We start from the raw sequence: 17559 nt of genomic DNA, 5'->3' as shown, positions 1-17559 counted from the left end.
ATGACGTATCCTTACTTCTTTTTTCCCCAATGCTCCCAGGTGGAAAAAACATGGTAATAAATATGGGGAAGTGGCAAGTGAAAATATTACAATTTTTCCAGTTTGAGTCTTCCTCTTTCAGAAAAAAAAAGTTGGGCTGGCCATGAAACCAGCTCTCTCTCTCATATCTGGCAAATTTTCTGTGCCCCATCAGCTTTGCATTGCTTCCCAGTGCAAAAACAACCACAAACGGTGCTTACACTGGTGCTGGGAGTGCAGGGAACCTGCTGAGCCAATGACCTTCCTGGGACACTTTTAAGTGAAATAGATAATTACTAGAAATTCTTTATTTCAATTTGGTCCAGCTTTAAACCAAATCTAGGAAGCCACTCAGTGCCTTTTTCTTTTCATTCTTCAGCAAAGAGTCAGCTAGACTTCTCATGCACCGATCACCAGTAGGGACAGCTCTGAATGCATGACCAGCCTTGGAAATTCTCATGCGGCTGAAAATATGTTGAAGAAGCTGCATGAAAAGATCACTGAGTGACTTACCCCTTGTTCTGTCTTGCCAAAGTTTATGGTCTCTAATAAAGGGGAAAATGTGGTTGTGTGCGTGATGTGATTATTTACCTGTGTATTTATTTACATGAGTATTATTTACATGAGTGATCATGTCCAATAAAAGATATTACCTCACCCACCTTGTCTCTCATGATTATTTATTTTTATTTGTAACATGCAACCCATTGCCTAAGCCTCTGGTTACCTTTTACATCAATAAAATATAAGTAAAGGGAGACGCTGAGGAACGAACCATATGATTAAAAATGTGCAATTTTCCCATGTGTCATATTTGCAATGACACTGCCCTAATTTGATTTCCGTGGATTTCCACGCAAAGGGGAAGAAGCACTGGTATCCACACAAAGCCAGGACACCCTGGGTATGGAATCCTCCCTCACTCTGGAGGCAGGACACTGGGCCCTTGAACAGACATGCTGTGGATTGCTGTAGTGCTCCATAGCCTCCTGCCCCCAACCACATGGAGTGTGTGGCCAGTGAATCCTCTTATATCATAGACCCGCTGACTGAAGTGTTACCACCTTTAGTCTAAACTAAACTCCCTTGTGTATTCCTTCAGACAAAGTCAACACAGAGCTCAGTCCTGCAGTGTGCAAAGGGTCAGTGAGTCTCCCCGCACTGTTTCCACTTTCTGGCCTGCCTGCACAGCAAAATTGTTGCCATTCCATGGCATTTTAGGCCTTCTGCTGTCATGAAGGAACCAGGAAAATTTGGCCCTAGCATAGGAAACAGTCTACCCATTAAAACGTACGCTCTGCAGTCACTTGAGCTGTTGCTTCATAGCTTCTCACCCCTTTCAAGAACTAACAAATCAGCTTTCCTTGAATCAGCTCAGCTCAGAGGTGTTGGAATTCTCTCTCTCCTTTATATGTTGTTACAAAGCACTGAAACCCATATCTTCAAGCACAAAGCAAGACATGTCAACATCATAAGCACCATTTTTCTCCAGAAGAGGTATCATCACCAGGTGCTGCAGAAAAGGAACTGCAAAGGGGCACATTGAGAAAGAGAGTATTTGAGATATTCCAGAACATCAATAAATACAAAGTTGGAGGGCAGGGTCCTGGCCCATGACTAGGTCTCCTAGGAGCTATCATAATACAAATAATTAATAGTAAAACGAACAAATTCATACACACACACACACACGTGTAATGTAATTTTTGCCAGGCATTGAATGCTATGGTAGAGTAACCTTGCTCGTCCACTTTCTCTCCTGTAAAGAAGAAGCAGAAATGTACCTCGATTCTAATTAATTTGCCTGTACCATGATAGATGCTCAGTTATTTACACCAAAATGCACAGCCAGCTTTCAAAAGGGAACTTCGGAAGTAACTGGAGAATTCTCACTGACATTTCCAGTTCTTGTTCAAACATAATAGAGAAAGATTCTGCCATTTCCATTGCCCAATTTGAGTCTTTCTTTGATTGGGAGTTCTTTTTTGATTGGCTGTCTTTGGGTCTTGTTTTGCTCTCCATAGCTGTATTTTGTAATATTGTACGTACTGATTTGTTCAGTTCACAGGTGTGAGCACAGCAGAGCCAATGTTGCTCAGCCTCTGAGTGGCATTTATTCCACCTTCAGCAAACAGTCCCATCTTCGTCACTGGGGCTTTCAGCTTTTGTTTGCAGAAAATGATGGAAAAGTCAACTCTCTTTTGTGTCTGAGCGTGGAGTTTTTAGCACTGTTTTGCATTGCAGAGAAGTTTTGGAAATCCCACCTGCATCTAATGTGCTGTAATGTGATGTACTAATGTAATACAGTTCTGTTTGCTTTTTCTCAATCCATTGCCTGCCTGTTGCATTATTACTGGAATGATTCCAAAAATCGTAATAAAAAAAAGCCTGTTTAGAAAATGATTATCCAAATATCCGAGCTGTTCTTTGAGTAACAAATCCATATCGAGCACAGATATCATTTGCAGTAATAATGTCTGGAAGAAAAGAAAAATGAAAAATGTCAGTCAAAGTAAACAGATTCCATAATATAACCCCCACGAGGCCTCAATACGGTGTGTAATATATTCAGTTGCTCACACTTATCCCTTATTTTCAAAGCCATAAACTGGGGGGGAGGGAGGGATTTGTCAGAGTTTCAACAATGTAATTGTTGAGCTGTAAATTTTCCTGCTGGCAAGGTCCTGAGCTTTCCAATAATCACAGGCAGGGATTCAAGGTAGAACTCACACACAATGGATGGTTCATAGGGGATATGTGGAGATATAGGAAGAAACATATGGTGCCCACAAACTGTGTGGCCACAAAAGTTTGGAAGTGACCCGGAGCTCCGCCTGGCACCATACATAGTTTAAAATGTATGACACATAAACCCTTTAATTATGTTGCACACAGAAGGTGACGCTATCCTTTGTGGTTGTGTGTGATGCCATGAGGAAGTACTGCATGTTTAGGACCCATAAACCACGCAGCTATTCTAGCATTTTGAGCAAGAAGATGCATGCCCACTTAAATCCATGGGGAAGGGGCTTGGCTCAGGGTTCATTTTACAACAGTCAAAGGAATTACCAATATTTCTGTTAATATGGGCCCTAGCCCCTACTGGGGCTAAACTTCTTTTGACCACACACAGCTCATAGCCAGAGAGCAAGCTGCAGTGACTTTTTCTCATTTGGATGCTTACTGAGCTGAGTATGTAAGATATGTGATGGGGCTCAAAGTGTTTATAGAAAATGCTTCACAGACAATATCCACACTGAAACACTTGAGATCTGATGCTGATGTATACAATCTAGTCTGGTCAGGGAGCAGGAAGAGAGAGTTTCTATTCATTTCTCCCTAGATTCAGGTACCAAAGACCTTTAGACAGCTCCCCTCCCCCTGGTTGTACTTCATTTTTCTGTCTCGCATCAGAGACTTAAGCATTTGCTAGCACTTGGGGGAGAGAATGCAAAGACTGAAGACTCTGGAGCATAGTCTACTACTTGATATCCTATTTCTCACATAATTACTCTATTTATTGCTTGAAGAATAGCATATAATGCATTTCTATATGACCGGTGCAACTTGTACTCCTCTGAAGTGCATTGTAAGTAACCTCCCTCACCGGTTCACCCTTCTGAATACAAAATATGTTGCAATAATTATAATCTTGTGCTTCCCCACCACAGCCTAGGAGTGCAAGAGCCGTGTCCATCCTGCCAGGATTTCTCCATTACACACACTGTACAGTTCCTTCTTTCCCAGCAGGTAACAAGAATAATCCTTCCTCCATGCCTTTCCGCCAACTGCCTGACAAGAAGGGCCCCATAATTCACTTGTTCACAGCACCAAATGCAGCTGATGGTGCTGTGATGGGATTTATCTATGCACTTCCAAGTGCCACCTGCTGTATGCGTCAGTGCAATGGGACATCACGCCAGCTGCTTTACCTTCACACCCCTTCTTTCTAGTCACTTCAGCTCATTGGAGTTTGAAGCAACATAGTGGGCAGCAGCTCATCTGGAACATCCCGATGAGTTCCCCCTAATACCTTTCCCTTTTTCTAAAAAGCATAGTTGGGTTTTGGGGGGAGGGGGGGAGGGAAAGGGAAGCTTCCAGAATTTAAGATATTATAAGTCGGTCCAACATCTTCCCCTCCAAAATCTGAGGTGGAAGGAGCAGCAAAGCAGCCACAGTCCACAAAGAGGGAGCGCAAAGGTGGCTTTTTCCCATGGGATTTTGGGCTTCTCCAAGGGCCAAAACCAACCTCAAATAAAACAAAATAGCCAGGGGCTATTCTATTTTATGACAGCCTCCTTCAGTGTTGCTACAGTCCGCAGCAGCCCAGAATCTCCATATTTCCAAACATGGTGGGCCCCCCCTATCTCCAGCACACACACACTCCCCAGGGTAGGGCTTGCAGGGAGCCAGTAGAGAGCTGTCCACAGGGGCTCAATCCAATGGCTGCCCTAGAGCAGTGTTTCTCAAGCTATCTGATGTGGGGGACAGGCAATTTTTTTTTCCAAAGTGCGCGCAGACCGGCAGCCAATGGCTTGCGGACCAGCACGGGTCCAAGGACCACCACTTTGAGTAGCACTGCCCTAGAGACATTCTCCCCCAGCCTTTTGCAGGCTGTTCTCAGCTCCTAGATGCAGGCTGGATGGAGTACTGGGCCAGAGCTCGGGTGGAATCCCTTTGTGAGTTGGTAATTTGATGGGCTTTTGTTTGTTTGTTTGTTTATTTTAAAATCAGCTTTCAAACTTCTTCTAAAATGACTGAAACTGGTGCATATTCCCAATGTACACTGCCCTGGGCACCAGAGAGGAAACGGCTGTAAATGCATGCTGTTTCTTTTCCCTATCGAAACCATGAAGAAAGAATTGCCTCATCTCCATCTTCCTTGAATACTCTCAAAGATCAAGAGGCTGATAGACTAACGTATTATAAATTCCACTGTTGCACCATTCTTTGACCGGTGAATCTGCCCCTGATTTGCCTCCAGCTTTATCCAATAATTAATCAGTTTGCCTTGGTCACACACACTCGCATTGCGCATCTCCCCCAGAACACACACACTGCCTACCAACAAGCACTAACTCCACACATGAGGCTCCAATTTATTTATTCGTTTGGCCCGGCTGGACTTGAAATGATCATTTTTCATCTGGAATCTAATCCTGCACTCACTAGTGTCAATGGTGACACTCCAACAGACTTCAGTGGGTACAGAGTCAAACCTTGGATGCCCACTAGACACTGGCAAGATGAGTCATGTGGGTGGGGAGGACAGTCCCTCCCCCCAGACAATTTGGAGTGGAGCAAATTTTCCCAGGTGGGCTATGTGACATAAGAACTGCCTTATCAACCCACAGAGACTTGATATCGAGGTGCATACACTGGGCCTGTACCGTAAGAACAGTCACATAGCACTTGTGAAGTTGTTAAAGTCGTGTTACAGCCTACACCAGACTCAATATAAAACCTGGGATTATTTTTGGAGGTAATGGTCTCTTCTTCAATTCTTCCAAAATTCTGGCCTGAAATCTGGAGGGGATGTGCCCAGAACATTCAATAGGACTTTTATAAAAACTTATTTTACTGGGTTTTAAATAAGTAACTGGCAGATATAGACGTCACAGTATGCAGTACCAGATACACAAACCACACTTAAGTGATAGCTGAGGACTTAAATCCAACTTCTTTGGCACACACTGCAGCATTACTAGAAACTCTAGGTCAGTGGGCGTTGGGGGGGGCAGGAGAGGAAAGAAGAAGACAATCTACCAGTGTCTAACAGCTGTGTAGGCCCTTGTTCTCCTTGGTCTTGTTCTCTGGTCAGAGTGAGCTCAGATATGTAGGTCTAAATTCTGCTCTCAGTTAAAACCTGAAGTAATTGCACCTAAAGGATTGGAATTGTTTAGGATTTACAGTGGCCTAATTCAGAGCAGAATTTGGCTCCCAGCATATAACAAGTAGGAAGTTAGTGTTTGCTTATTCTAAATAAAAGTATGGGGGATAAAAGTGATTATTTTCTTTTCATCTTCAATTTTGGTTAAATAGTTTTCCTTTTAATCAAAATGCTGCCTTGCATTCTTTCTACATTTTCTACAGCTGTAGCTTTCTTTCCGTTGGGATCTCTCCCCCTTTCCTCTCTCTCTCTCTCCTTTCCCCTTGGCCCCAAATGCACTAAAATGTCCCACAATCTCCCATCATTCGAAGGTTAGAGGGGACTGGTTTACCAAGAATGCAGTTCATTTAGAGTGACACACTGGCAGCAGGCAGCTCCCAGGTTCTGGCCCTGCAAGCTGTTTCCATGGTTTAAGGAGAGGGGGTTTAAGTGGTGACCCATCAATAGGTTGTGTGCACGAAGCAATAATGGAGAATGCGATAAACTGTCACCAGAAGACAGTTTCAATTCCCCGAGTCTTAATGGTAGAATAACACAATAGGGTCAGACTAAAAAGGTTTCCTTATGAAAATTTTATCAGCAACTTTGGTAAATTGCTGTGGGAAAGGTGCTTTGCTCTCAGGCAGACCTGGAACCTGTTTTTACAAGGTACAGCTTGCATGCATTGCATCACCCCCACAAGATATTAAGGGCACTCAAATTGAATTAACACCAAATCAGGCCGGTGCACTTAACAATACAAATGCACTTAAGGGATGCCTCAGAATGATTTGTGACTAAAGAAAGTAAAGAAGAAATCGGCCTTCAAGACCACAGGGGTGGTGTTGTGTGTCATATACAGGAAAAGCCATAAGTAGAACTTAGAATACCGGAAAACCATGAACTTCAGGGGCTCTCAAATACCTTAGACCCAGCCGTAAAGTAGATGGTCTCTTTTGCGGTATGTAGAAACAATTGATAAATAAATTACAGCCAATTTTCTTAGTGGCACAGTCTCCATTACCTCTGACAGCAGCGTAACTGCTTTGCTAAAATGATAAGAAGCGAATAATGGCATATCAGGTAGCAGCCAAGGAAATTCTTTGAGAGTTGCCTAATCTCTTCACGAAAGCAGTGACACAAAGATCCTTTGCAAAAGTGAATGAGATGAGATGTGACAGTTGATAAAGAATGCCATGCAGGCTGCTGCTATAGCAGCCAAATTATAATCCTAGTAATCATGGGGCAGTATTGCTGAGTTTACCAGTCTCTATTTTTTACACACATACACACAAAACAAAATGCCAAACTTCTTTTTTACAATCTGTCTTTTGGTCACACTACATTTCATCAAGTTCTCCCTCACTCTCCGACTCTCTGGACCATATTCGGCTCTGAGTTAGGGTCCAATCCTGCAAAGTTCAGAGTGCTCTCAATTTCCACCATGGCCAATGGGAGTTCATAATATTCCACACCTCCTAGGAACCACTTAGTGTTAGTGGACCCAAGCCTTATTGCTGGTATAACTCCCTTTTGGTCAATATCCATCTGGTGAAGACCCGTAGGATGGAATAATTTCATCCCGGCTATGGAATTCTCTAGGTTGGTTTAAAACACTATAGGAAGGTTCTTGTTCTCTATAGCATGTATAGCCTTTTCTGAAGCGTAGCATTGCACCAACTCACTTCAGGCAGAATTTGGTCGTCTTCTTCACTGAAGGAAAGGATTTCAGTCACCTAAGAAGACTGGAACTGACAGTGAAAATGTGAAAAACCTAATGTGAAAAACTCTGGATAAAAATTAAAATCACTGGAAGATTTGCCTGTCTGTCAGACAATACCTAACATGTCTGCTTTTGTTGTTTGTACAGGAAGTAGCTGACTCAGCAGGATCTTCCCATCCAGAATATGGGATCTTCCTTCAACTGGGAGATGGCCCAACATTAATAGAGTTAAAGGAATCGTGTGTAAAGTCACAGGGTTGCTGTGGAAAACTGGGACAAGGTTTTGTTTTATATTTTAAAAAGAACATGACAGGATGTTCTGAAACAATGAGGGACCTTTATGGGCTGTGCTGTGACTCTGTTGAGCAACACACGTGACAGAATTTACTGTTAAAAACAAAACAAAAACTTTGTGAAGAGCTAGCAGTTTGAGAGTGTGGCTGAATGTTTAGGAATAAGCTCACTTCCACAGTGCAGTTCTGCAAACACCTACAACAGCAGAGTTTCAATGAGAAACATAGGCTAGGCTCTTATTTTCATCTCTGCAATAGGGGACAGGAGAGAACGAAATCACAGCAATCCAGGGGAAAAGGAGCAAGCAGCTGCCTGTAGGAGAATGGCAGCCAGACCAGATCAGACCAGACAGACACTCACCATAACTGCCACCAGCTTGTCTGCATAATCTATACACAATCCACTTGTGATGTGGCCAAAGGGGGCATGGTGAGGATGATGGGGAAGGAGTCAGAGAAGAGGCATTTTCCAAACAATATTCTCCATCTTATGTGGCCCCAAAAAACATGTACTAAAGAGACTCATGAATAATGATCAGAACAGAATTAACTTTCCCTCACAGTCTATGAGACCCATTCAAGGACTAAGTGGCAAAGGAAGCATAATAACTTCTCTCAAGCATTACCCTGCTGTGGCAGCAATGGAAAGGGAGGGTCCATCTGTGCATCTGGCAAGGGATTAACAAAGCTAATGCAGGGTTTTCCATGGATTCTGGTCTTTTTCCTGTAGAAGGGGAACACACAATCCTGTTGCAGAGAGGGGACATATCTCCACCTGAGTGGCATCAAGAGAAAAGCAAATTAGTTCAGATAAAATAAGAATCACACTGAACCACCACCTCCCAGTACTCTGTGGAAAAGAATCTAAGGTATGAAAAAGTTTAGTAAACAACAGCTTCCAATCAGTACTTCATACCCACCCCGCAAAGTTTTCTAGTGAGGAGAGAAGACAGCCAAGCAGCCAGCTCCTCTTCCACGCTGGATATAGTGCTCCTCATCCCTAGTATTCATATGTCTTCAGGGAGCAGCCAACCAGCCCAGTTTTTCTTACTTATGGAACTGCAAAGGAGCTTGAGGCTGTTGATTTGGATCCTCTGCTTATGCAAGTATTAAATGATGGTTTCAGGATTCCTGTAAAGGAAGCTCATAACACCCAGTTCGACCAAGCACGTGACACACGCTCAGCACCCCAATGCATCTTTAATGCAGATTGCAGCTAACTTGTATTATTTACTCAGACCTTATTCAGGCAAGCTCCTATTGACTTAAATCAGAGGTTACCTGAGTAAAAACTAAGTGAGGAATTCTGCCCAAAGCTTGATTTTGGTCTCTTAAACTAACGTTGCTATTACCAGTCATTGACTTTGTGTCTAAACAATTGTTTTTTAACTCCGCACTGGACCATTAGGCTATGTATGTAGTTAGATTCCAACAAATTCATCACCCAGGATCTATTTTAAAACACATAACAAAGGAGGAGGATGTAGTCTGTGATTTTTTTTATTCTATTTTATTTTCCCTAAAAGTTGGAGAGTTTGATTAGTGTCCTTAACCATGTGGACAGAAACGTCAGTTGCTAGGTGCCATTTCACTTCCGATGACTCTTAAAATGAATTTACTGTCTATCCTGTGGAAATGTAAGGATTCCCTTCACAGTCAGCTCTGCCTTCTGGTCTCACTTGAGTAGGATGATATAAAGTTCTATTCCCTGCCATCACTGGACTGGACCTGTATGTCCTCACAGCTCTTCAGTTGTTCTGCCATACGTTAACTCACTCACATATTCTTACTCACTCTCTGCTAAACATGTTCTCATTTCCTTACATCCACACATTCTGTCACACACATAAGATACACTTGGTAGTCTTTTCTCTCACTCTCTCTGTCTCATATATAAATAGGGCAGATGAATATGGCATCTCTCTCTCATTAGTATTCATTTGACTGGCAAGTTTCCTTTGGTCAGTACTATAATTTTGCCTAGAACTTTCCTTTCATCAAGTAATAAATTCAGCCTTTGCTCCCCACCAATGTGTAGATTGGCATGGGGAGAAGGATTGTTATCTCCATTTTGCAGGACATGGTTAGGGTGGGTGAGGGATTGACTTTCTTCACATTACATCCCTATGATGGCCAGCAATCAGGTCAAGCCCAGTGCCCATGTGAAGCTCCATTGACCTTAAGGTACAGATATTGAATCCACTGGGGTTTCTTAAGGGAGCAGTGATGTGCATTAGTCAATCTAATTGCAACACATATGACCTACATGTGTTCACATGAGCCAGGTTCCCACCATTCCAGAAGAAAAAATATGTCCCTCCTCTCTCTTCATGTTAGCACAGATGACATTTCAGAGGGCATGTGTCAGTAAAGGATAGTGGGAAGCCTTTTGATTTTGGAAGTTTCTAATTTTTTTTACCAAAAAGGTGATGGCTTATTAGAAGGAGGCAGTTGCTTAGATATGGTGTATAGACTTGACCATGCTAAACTGGAAAGGTTTGTCCACTAAAAAGAAAAAAGAAGTACCAAAAAGGAGGGAACAGATAAAATAACCACTATACAAAACAGAGTTTCAATGGATGCATCATAGCTAAAGCTGCATTTTTGTCACAGCTGTTACAGGAGTTGTGGAATTTATGTTTTTCAGAAAACTATCCATGACTGCTCACGCTTGGGGACTTTTTGCATGTGGGTGGGTGGATGTGATACTAAACAGTTGAAGCCGTTTCAGAGAAAACATTTAGTGCTGTCAAGTTAAATCCGGGTCTGCAATGGAATATGACAAAAAGCAGGAGCTCAGTAATAACACTACAGTGACACCAAGTCCCCATATAGTGACCTCTCAGTGAGACCTCCAGTAGTAATGAGATTTCTCCCTCTCCCAAGGAAAATAAAAGTTTTGGTTTTTTTTTTAATTTGGAGCATTAGGGTGGGTTCAAAGGTTAGCTATGGGCATGGCAACCATGATGATCAACCCTGCCCATGTTGTTTATTTTATTTATTCATTGTCCTATGTAGCACTGAAAACAAAAATTTCTAGTGTGAGTCTAATTCTAGTTGTTTGCACCAAGTTAGTTACTTGCAGATTAAAAACAACAAAACAAAGAACTCAGCCCCATTTGATTTTATTTAATGGACTCTCTCTCTCTCTTTCTCCGATGTTTCTGCTGTACCTCATTGTTTTAGTCTCTAGACATCAGCTTATTTCCAGGATTTTTTCCATTTTTAACATGGCCATGCATGAGTTCATTGACTGTGTAGGCAGTCTTATAATTAGTGAAAAGGGATGTAAATGTTTCCACAATGTACATTACTGGGAACTAATGGTTGTTTCCATCTTACTATAAGGGCATGTCTACACTTACTGGGGATTGATGCTGCAGCGATCGATTCACCAGGGATTGATTTAGTGGGCCTAGTGAAGGCCCACTAAATCAACTGCAGATCTCTCTCCCGGGGACTCCAGTACTCCACCAGAATGAGAAGCGTAATGTAAGTTGATGGGAGAGTGTCTCCCATTGACCAAGCATGGTGTAGACTCCGCAATAAGTTGAGCTAAGCTAAGTCGACTCCAGCTATGTTATTCATGTAGCTGGAGTTGCATAACTTAGGTCGACTTACCCAAGTAATGTAGACAATGCCTAAGTTTCTTCACCCTAACTTCTCTGACAAATGAAGTTGTATTCTGTCTCAGCTCCTTTATGAAAGTGCAAGGGAGGCTGCAAATTCTTATTAATACCATAAATATCATATTCCGACCCCACCTTTAGCAGATAATGGTGCAATGGTGCAAAGGTCACTCTCCTTTATCATTTTACCTACATCCTCGCATGACATATCCTCAGTTCAACAAATATACTAGGGCAAAGCTCCAATTCAAGTCACAGGAAAACTTTAGCTCCCAGATTATATGACATAGTGACTCTACTTGCATTCAGCAGCAAAGGAAACTTCTCCTTCAACCTGTTTGTGATCAGCCTCAAATGGAACAATAAGGTCAAAACTCTGCTCCGTAACTCTCCTATCCTTCAGTGGAGTTACATCGGGAGGTAATTTACCCCAATATCTAAGGAGTCAATGTCTTCAAGAATTCAACAATAATGAACCAATTCAGGATTTGAATCTGGTGGTGACCCAGTGAAAGTCCTGAGGGATTCAGAATTGCATTGATCTCTGAACAGTTAATACATCCATAATCCAAAAATTCTAATTTGATTGATTCTGTCAGCTTTTCTAATTTGCATGAGTCACAGCAATACCTACAGATCCCTCTTCCTGAGCACAGTCCTATGAATGTCTCCTATTAAAAAGAAATGCCCTTTTAAATTGAGGCATTTTAAATTGAATTTTTCCCTTTAAAAAATTATTACATGCATTCTAGCTGACAATATGAAGTGCTTGCATATCTTCATGACATTGCCAGATATGGCTCCTCTATAGCTGCTCATGACTAACAATGAGCATTTCAACAGCTGTGATATCATCACGCTACCCTTAACCCAAAGCAGTGTTTTGGAACACCCAGAACTGATTTTGTTGGTGTACCTGCTTTGGTTGCTGAACCAAAAGCCTAACATTCCAAGTCCAAGCTGTTCTGACCTCCCTACCTCAGAGGATCCACCCACAATTCCCATTACTTCACATTATCTTAGGTTTATTCCTTCCCCATATGGCGTCTCTGCTGCATTGCAAGGATTGGTAAAGGACTCCCCTTGCTTCTGGAACACTGCTTGCACACAGGTTGTCCAAGCCCTCGAGCGCAAGAAAATATCAGCCCCTATTCTCACTTTGTTGCAGACACCCCACCTTGATCAACTGTAATGCATCTTTGGTAGCCCTAAAGCAATGATCCTGCCATCACACCCTGGAATTGAGAACCCAGGAACATACGGGTTTCTTACCCTCAGCCTCACGAATGTAAATATTCTGTGGTTGAATGGGAGGTCTTTGCATAAAAGTGTGGCAGATTCTTCTCAGCAGATCCTTTACTGTTCACAGAAGCCAGGGGGGATGAAACTATAGAACCACAGAAACCCTGATGGCTCTGCTATGTACTACCATTTCTCTCTCAGAATAAAACTGCTGCAACGATCACAGAAAATGAACTTTTTGGCTAATCACTTATATGGGATAGGAGGGTTCTCATCTAGTTTGTATGTGCCTTGTAAAACAATTTTTTTTGTTTTACAAGGCACATACATTGCGATGCTAGACTGCAAGTCCAACCAATATTTCTGAGATATCCCCAATCGCTAAGACAATTTCCCATTCCCGCGCTGCAGTCATTACTTGTGAGACATTGGCATGTTGTAAAACCCTGTTCAAGCCCACAAAATATCACCACATTCCAAAACAGCATTACAATATGCTGAAGTTGAAACGTAGCCATCATCAACTAAGTACTGGAACACACTACCTGGGGAGGTTACAGGATCCCCATCACCGGAAGTTTTAAAAACAGGTTTGACAAAAATCTGTTAGGGATGGTCGAGGTCACAGGTTCTCAAACTGTGGTCCGTGGACCAGCAGTGGTCTGCAAGCTCCATTCAGGTGGTCCATGGATAGTTCCCTCTAAGGTGCACACCTGGGCGGCCGCACACGAGCGAATGAAGGGCCACCTACCTAATTAGTGGACCCTGGAAAAGACAAACATATAAGGTGAGGTGGTGGCCTTGGGGGCAATAGGGGTAGGTGGGAGGGGAAAGTGGGGTGAGAAGAGGAGGTGGGGGGAATTTGGGATGTGAAGGGCTGCAGCGGCCAGGGAAAGAGGTGACTTTCCCCAGGTCCAGGGCTGCGGCTGCCGGGGAGAGATGGCCCTCCTTCCCAGCCCCAGCTCTGTGGCTGCTGTGGTGGGGGAGAGACCCCCCCTTCTTCCCAGCCCAGTTCGGTGGTTGCCGGGGTGGGGGAGACGCCCCCCCTCCTTCCCAGCCTCAGCTCAGGGGCTGCTGCGATGGGGGAGAGAGGGAGAGATCCCCCTCCATCTCAGCCCCAGCTCGGGGCTGCCGTGGCAGGAGAGAAAGAGCACATCCATCGTATTAGAAAGGTAAGACTACTGATATTAAAATATGAGTGGTGTGCTTTTATTTGCAGAACAAAAAAGCGTTAATTATTATTATGGGTTTTTTTTAGATAGCGCTTTTATCCAAAGTACTTTACAATAGTTAGCTAACGGTACAAACATTTGGAAAGATCATTAAGTGGTCCGCTGAGACCCTCAGCAATTTTCAAGTGGTCCATGAAAAAAAAAGTTTGAGAACCAGTGGTCTAGGTATACTTAATCCTGCCTCTGTGCAGAGGTTCCTTCCAGCGTTACATTCCCATTATATTGTACCACGGAGTGGTAACATGTACAACAAAATGTACAACATGTACACAAAACCAAGACAGTGTAACTATCACCACAATGGGACAACTGAAGAGTTTGTCCTGTCAGACAAACCTATAGAAGGGAAAACTATGCAATACCCACAACAAATTCAAGGTGATTGCCCTACTATTTATTTTGAGATGGGTGGCAATTAAGATATGGGACTTCAGTGCAGGAGACTATATAACATTTCTCATCCTGCTTCATTCTCAGTTTAACCTTGCAGGAACATTACTGTTCAACACTTTCCTGACTTGGTACAACTCAGCTGAAGTCACCCATTTATACTAGGCCTGAATGTGACCCATACTGTATTATGTTTGAAGTATATTGTCCACACCTATTCAAGACAGAACTTAAGATCATGCTTAGCTTTAAACCTATGCTGAAAGGAAAGCATGTGCATAGAGATGCTCTCCTGAATCGTGGCATTTCACCAGGCATGAATTCAGCCAATTGTTCAAAGATAAAGTTCTTCTAATTGTTAAAGCAGAGCTGCTGGTGCTAGATGCACACTGGTGTGCTGTCTCCAGGATTGGCTCCCCAAATATCACTTTTCAGCAAGTCGGTTACCAAGCCAGCCAAGTAGCATCATACCAACACGATGAATGCTGCTCGCCAAGCAGACTTGCAGAATGCAGCGGTGAACAAAACGTGTGCTGCTTTGACAAAATATCACTGAAACTGTTATTCAGGGAGTCACAAGGCTCCTAGTCAGGAGATTATATGTCCCTAATGCTACAGGAAGTATCACTTGCAGAGAATTTCTTCTATAGCATACTCAGAATGCCAAAAAATAGTACTAATTATCTGCACAAATTCAATCTCCATATTTCATTCTGTTTTTTATTCTTCTGTGGTTTTTCACCATAGTCAGTTTTGTCATGTTATTAAAAAGAACCCCTAAGTATATGACCTTAGATTAAAAAACAACAATCCAGCACCCACCATTTGGAAAAGGTAACCAAATCCCTCACACTGACAGATTGTAAACTGGGGAATGGAAGGCTATTGTTTTTTCTTCAGTCATTTTGCCAAGTTAAAGAGGAAGTGTGAGATTAGAACAAAATGTTTAAATAAAAAATGAACCCTTGAATGGTAGTTGGTTAAGTCACTCCTTTCTGCTTTGCTAAAGAAGCACAGGAATTCTTAGGCCCCTCTGTGTTTGCACCCGATACACCATTGTAATAATATTTGTACAAAATACGTCTTGTGAGGTACTGTTTGGAAACTAATAACTTGCTGGTCAATAATATCATGATGAAATGTGTATAGGAACATTATATGTAAAGTTATGAACATAAACTGAAATTATGACAGACGTGTTTACCAGACAAGTCTGGAGAGGGGGGTAAACCTGTTTCTCAAAGACAAAGGACGTGCTAGCCAGGTGTCATCAAAGTTGATTGGCAATCACCAGTCAAGTGGCCATTTTTTGGCAACAAGAAGGGCAGAAACAGTTGGCCTGCATTTTAACACACGACAACATGGAACCTCTCTCACCATGAGACTCCATGTCTCCATCCTCACAGTGGAAAGGAACTTTATCTAGGGGTAACCCTCAGGAAAATGCATTTTGAAGAGTGACTGGACTATAAAAGAGGGGCAAAAACACTCCACGGATTTGCTCTCTCTTTCTTTCACCAAAAAAGGAACCAGCCTTTGATTTTGGGGGGGGAGGGAGGTGGGGTATCCAGACCTGAGAATTTGGTCAGCAATGTTGCTGGGAACATGTGGTAAGGATTTGACCTTGAACCAAGTCTAGTTTGTTACGTTTTAGCTACAAGACAGCATTTTTTCTTTATTTGTCTTGTAACCACTTCTGACTTTAATACATTCTACTTGTGCTCATTTAAAATCTCTTTGTAGTCAAATAAACTTGTTTTATTGTTTTTAATAGAGACTAATCCAGTGTTGTGTTTAAACTGAACTGTTTGGTAACTCCAGTTAAAGTAGCAAACTGTTGTGTATTGACCACTGACAGGGGTAAGGGTCCTCTAATATCTAGACTGTCCAAGAGAGGGCTGGACTGTGCAGAACACATGTTTTGGGGGGAAATTTGGGATTGGAAACGTGTTGGGGTCACCCTGCAAGTAGTAACCACAGCTGCTGGGAGTCAGAGTGTGGCTCGTGTGTTGCTGACATGCTGCTGGGATCAGAGGTGCTGGATCAGGGCTGCAGCTACACACAGACACTCAGGATGTGACCTGCCTGCTCTTTGGCTGTTTGTGAATGTCCCAGGTTGAGAGCTACAACAGCAAAGCACCGTGAGGCACCCAAGGTTGCAGGGCAAGTGGTGACATAAGCCCTCACTGGTCTGGACTGCACCCCGGAATGTGATACACACCTCTAAGGAATGCAGCCGTTAAAGCCTCATCATGAAATTCAGCTAAACAAGGATACTGTTATAAAAGAAATCAATGCACAATTTGAGTACCGTATGTGCTACCAACGGAGGGAAAGGGAATACAAACTAAGGCCTCATTTCTGGAAATAATGTAAGCATTTGTTTAAGCCCATGCCTACTCAAGAAAGCGCTTAAGAATGTACCTAAATTTAATCACATGCATAAGCCGTATTGACTTCAATAGGACTTAAGCACGTGCTTAAGCCCCTTTCCAGAATAGCCATGCTTTCCTGACAGGGCCGGCCATTGGGTGAACTTGTATTTTGGAGCCCTTTCTTTGAGTTTAAGTATAGATACACAGTACTGTCACACACCTTGAGTTTACTGGAGAAGCTTTTAAGTTACGGTAGGGACTTTGTGCACCTTCAGCAGAGACCGCTGCAAATGACACAGTCAGCCCATACATTCAGTGCTGGCTCCCTGAAGCACCCAAGCCTCTGGCACCAGCGGCAAGAACACAAGGCTGGCGACCGCGAGATGCCCGGGGGGTGGCTGCGCTGCAAGGCACAAACTGAAGCCCAGCGTAGCACGCACAAGACACGGGGTCAGAAGGTAGTAGAAAAATGGTGAGGGGAAAATAGCAAAATATTTTCAAAATACTGAAGATATGTTTGTTTGATGGGTTTGGAAAAGGAACATTTATTCCAAAATGTTCATGAAAATGTTTATAGAAAGCTTTCATTTTTAATTTTTTTGGTTGGTTGATTAGATGGGTTTTTGCTTCCCCCCTTTTTCTCTCTCCTTTTCCCCTCATTTTGTGACTTAAAGGAGGAGAGGGAGAAGGAAAAGGAGAAAAAAGGAGGCATTAAAAAAAGGAAAATCAATAAGCCAGAAACCGAAAAAAGCTACATTTTTTGCCTTTTCTAATTTCATTTTTATTTT

At 42.7% G+C, this 17559-nt stretch overlaps 1 protein-coding gene across 2 annotated transcripts in view; it reads right to left on the bottom strand.

The window, feature by feature from the left end:
* Positions 1 to 688: 688 nt before the first annotated feature.
* CCDC171 (coiled-coil domain containing 171) overlaps positions 689 to 17559 on the bottom strand; it is a 258335-nt gene continuing 241464 nt past the window's right edge. The window contains exons 26-27 of one of the 2 annotated variants that reach the window (XR_006290939.1): positions 8530 to 8678; positions 689 to 2495 (exon numbers count right to left, since the gene is read on the bottom strand). The gene's annotated coding sequence lies outside the window, so the exon portion shown is untranslated. The remainder of the gene's footprint in view (positions 2496 to 8529; positions 8679 to 17559) is intronic. The other variant, XR_006290938.1, reaches the window with a different exon arrangement.

The sequence above is a fragment of the Chelonia mydas genome, chromosome 5 (assembly GCF_015237465.2).
Source record: "Chelonia mydas isolate rCheMyd1 chromosome 5, rCheMyd1.pri.v2, whole genome shotgun sequence".
In the NCBI taxonomy this organism is placed as follows: domain Eukaryota; kingdom Metazoa; phylum Chordata; order Testudines; family Cheloniidae; genus Chelonia; species Chelonia mydas.
The sequence above is the reverse complement of the archived record's forward strand: the minus strand, read 5'-3'. Positions and strand labels throughout refer to the sequence as shown.